This window comes from Triticum urartu, chromosome 3A (assembly GCF_056163025.1).
Source record: "Triticum urartu cultivar PI428250 chromosome 3A, HENAU_Tu73, whole genome shotgun sequence".
Classification (NCBI taxonomy): domain Eukaryota; kingdom Viridiplantae; phylum Streptophyta; class Magnoliopsida; order Poales; family Poaceae; genus Triticum; species Triticum urartu.
Window position 1 is genome coordinate 9679594 of NC_141875.1, and position 4396 is coordinate 9683989.

At 56.1% G+C, this 4396-nt stretch overlaps 1 pseudogene; it reads left to right on the forward strand.

Moving 5' to 3' along the window:
- Positions 1-232: 232 nt before the first annotated feature.
- Positions 233-1746, forward strand: LOC147977731 (uncharacterized; annotated as a pseudogene).
- The last annotated feature ends 2650 nt before the right edge of the window (positions 1747-4396 follow it).

Genomic DNA, 4396 nt, shown 5'->3' on the forward strand with positions numbered 1-4396 from the left:
ACTAGCCCAATATCCCACCGAATATTACTGTATGATTCGGTTGAGGATTTGCTTTGATTCACCTTGACTAGCAAGGCATGTAATCCTATATATTGTGAATATAAGGACCGCCCCAAGTGTGGCGTGAATCACACAAATTCTACTTTGTTTCTTGGTATCAGATACGCACGATCCTCCCTGATCGCCCCGCTCGCTCCCTGCCTCCTCGCAGCACCGTCCAGCCATGTCCAACACCGACTCCTCCCTCTGCTCCTCCACCCTGCCCACCTCCATGAACTCCACCACCGGTGCCCTGGTGACCACCGTCATGCTCGCCGCTGCGTCTCCCGCTGTCAACGTCGCGAGTGTCCGCACCCATGTCCCAGTGACACTGGACCTCCACGCCTCCAACTTCACCAAGTGGAGGATGCTCATCCACGTGCTTCTCGGCAAGTACGATCTGCTCTCCCATGTCAACACCACCACTTCTGAGGCGGACCGCACCGCCGACTAGGTTCGCGAGGACTATATTGTCCGCTCGTGGCTCTATGGTTCGATCTCGGATGAGATCCTCGACATAATCATGGCGGAGGATTAGACGGCGCAAGAAGCTTGGACACTCATCACCAACCTGTTTCTGGACAATCAGATGACCCGCGCCGTTTATCTTGAAGCGGAGTTCCCCGGCCTCGTCCAGGGTGAGCTCTCCATCACCGCCTACTGCCACCGTTTGAAGGCGCTCTCCGATGCCCTCGGCGATGTTGGAACCCCCATCTCCGACCAGACACTTGTGCTCAATTGCCTTCGTGGCCTCAATCCGCGGTTTTCGGACATCACGACGATAGTCATCATGCAGAACCCCCTTCCCTCGTTCAGCCAGACGAGATCGCTGCTGACCCTTCGTGAAACCCAGCTCGCGAATTCCGCCGCGATTGGGCACCAGACGGCACTCTATGGAGGTGCGCCTCCCCATGGACACCACCGTGGCGACGGCGCTCGACACGGCAGCGACGACCCTCGTTACGGGAACGCCTCCGGGGGTGGCTCCTCCGGCGGACAACGCAACAGCGGCAATTGGAAGAAGAAGAAGGGCTCCGGCGGCGGGAACGGCGGGGGTGGCCATCCCAACTCCCACGACGGGCACTTCCAGAAGGGGGCGCCCTCGTCTGTTGGTCCCTGGGTCTGCTTCAATCCCTATACGGGGCAGGCCCAATAACTCCTTCAGGCGCCCCTGACAGCACGACCCAACGCCGGCGCTGGCCTCCTCGGGCCACGACCCCCGGTCCTTCCGCCGGCCCAGGCCTTCACCTCCCTCGCCCCGCTACACGGCCAGGCTTTCGGCACCAACCCGCCGCCCACTCCTGCCTACGGCGGCTCTCCGGCGTGGGACTGCTCCGCCCTCCTCGCTGCCCTCAACAACGCCGCGACTCCTTCGACAGTGGGCGAATGGGTAATGGACTCTAGAGCCACAGCGCACATGGCCTCGGACCCTGGTATGCTTCACCATCTCACACCCTCTCCCTCCTCCTCCGTTGTCACCATGGGCAATGGCTCTACCTTGCCTATCTCACACACTAGACACACCTCTATACCCACTTCCACTCGTTCTCTCTTCCTTCGCAATGTATTACTTGTTCCACACATCATCAAGAATTTACTTTCCGTTCGTCGCTTCACCATTGATAATCTTTGTTCTATTGAGTTTGACCCCCTCGGCTTTTCTGTGAAGGATCTTCGCACCAAGGCCGTGGTTCTTCGCTGCAATAGTCTCGGTGACCTCTACGTCTTCCCACCATCGGTCATCCACCACCACACCCATGGACTCGTCGCCACCACCTCCACCGAGCTTTGGCACCGTCGCTTAGGACATCCGGGACGTGACGCCATGTCCCAACTTCATAAGAACTCTTTTATTTCCTGTAATAAGGCAGCGTCGCATGTTTGTCATGCTTGTCAACTTGGCAAACACGTGCGCTTGCCCTTCGCTAGGTCTACATCAATAAGTGTCGAACCATTTCAGTTGATACATTGTGATCTTTGGACTTCTTCGATATTGAGTAATTCTAGTTTTCAGTACTATCTAGTTATTGTTGACGATTACTCTCATTTCATGTGGACCTTTCCTCTCCGGAAGAAGTCCGACACTGCGGGGATTCTTCTTAATTTTGTTGCCTACATTCGCACACAATTTTCACGTACTCTTGTAGCCATGCAAGCCGACAATGGGACCGAGTTTATCAACTCCACGGTCACCTCTTTCTTCTCCACTCACGATATTCACCTTCGTTTTTCATGCCCCTACACGTCCGCCCAAAACGGCAAGGCCGAACGTGCTATCCGCACGATCAACGACATCACTCGCACTCTCCTTTTCCAATCCTCCATGCCGCCCTCCTACTGGGCCGAGGCTCTCGCAATGGCAACATACCTTGTCAATATACGCCCCTCGCAATCCATTGGCTTTTCGGTTCCCTACATTCGCCTCTACGACACAATACCAGATTATGCCGCTCTTCGTGTCTTTGGTTGCTTATGCTATCCCAACCAATCCGCTACGGCCAAGCATAAACTCGCTCCTCGGTCCACTGCTTGTGTCTTCCTCGGATACCCGTCCAATCACAAGGGATACCGTTGCCTCGATATCTCTACGCGTCGAGTCATCATCTCTCGCCATGTCATCTTCGACGAGACTGTCTTTCCATTCTCTTACTCGGTCGACCGTCCCACCAATCCCTTGGTCGCGCTAGATTTTCTTCTAGACATGGCCACCACGCAACACACACCATCTAACCCTAATCTACCCAACATGCATTTGCATGCAACACCACCGAACGCACCCATCCACACCCCAGCAAAACAGTCCCCACCGGCCTGCACCCCCTCCTCTGGCTCTCCTGCGCGCTCCCCGCCCAGCCACTAGCCTGGCCTTTCCACGCGCCCGCAACCTGCCATGCATGCTGACCCGCAACCCGTCATGCATGACAGCCCGCAACCCGCCATGCATGGATTCCCATCCACCCCCACGACAGATCAGTCCCGTGCCTCCTCTGGTTCGCAGACTACCTCGCCGCCCGCGTCCACGCATGCAGTCCCGCATGGCCAGACACCCTCCCCTTGCTCGGCGTCCCCTGACTCCTCCCCGCCGGTCATGGTGCACCGGCCGCCATCCCCGTCCAACACCCACACCATGGTCACTCGTGCTAAGCGTGGCCTCTTCCAGCCCGTCGACCGTCTTAATCTCTCCGCTACCCACTCCACTCCCTCTCCTATTCCCAAAACATACCGGGGTGCACTCCATGACCCACACTGGTGTCATGCTATGACCGAGGAATTTGATGCTCTTGTTACTAACGGGACGTGGTCTCTTGTTCCCCGTCCTCCTTGTGCTCATGTTGTTTCAGGAAAGTGGATATTCAAACACAAGTTCCACTCGGATGGCAGCCTTGCATGGTATAAGGCTCGATGGGTGGTACGAGGCTATTCTCAACAACAGGGCATTGATTTTGATGAGACATTCAGCCCCGTTGTCAAGCCCGCCACGATTCGCATCGTCCTCAGCCTTGCGGTCTCTCAGTCGTGGCCGATCCACTAGCTCGACGTCAAGAATGCCTTCCTCCATGGCAATCTTGACGAGGAGGTCTACTGCCAGCAGCCTCCCGGTTTTGTCGACGCTCGTTGTCCGGACTATGTGTGTTGCCTACACAAGTCTCTCTACGGTCTTAAGCAGGCTCCAAGCGCTTGGTACCAGTGGTTCGCTCTATTTGCCCATCGACTTGGCTTCGTTGCCTCCAAGTCGGATGTGTCCCTCTTCATCTACAAGCGTGGTACAGACCTTGCTTACCTACTCTTGTATGTGGACGACATTGTCCTCACTGCCTCGACGGATCTACTCTTACATCACCTCACACAGCAGCTCCACTCCGAGTTCGCCATGACGGACCTTGGTGCCTTGACATTCTTCCTTGGCATCTCCGTCACTCGGACATCCTTGGCCATGGTTCTCTCTCAGCGACAGTATGCCTTGGAGCTCCTTCGCCGCGCTGGCATGGTTGATTGTCACACCTCTGGCACTCCGATCGACACTAAGTGCAAGCTTTCAGCTCAGGATGGTCCTCTTCTCTCCGATCCCACCGAGTATCGGAGCTACGCTGGTGCCTTACAGTATTCGACACTCACGCGACCAGATATCGCGCATGCAGTTCAGCAGGCCTGTTTATACATGCATGCGCCCAGAGAGCCTCATATGCAGTTGGTTAATCGCATTCTCCGGTACATAAAGGGGACCCTGGACCTCAGCTTGCACCTCTCGAGCTCCTCCTCTACAGCACTTACTGCATACTCTGACGCAGATTGGGCTGGGTGCCCTGACACGCGCCGCTCTACGTCTATCTTGGTGACAACCTTGTCTCTTGGTCGT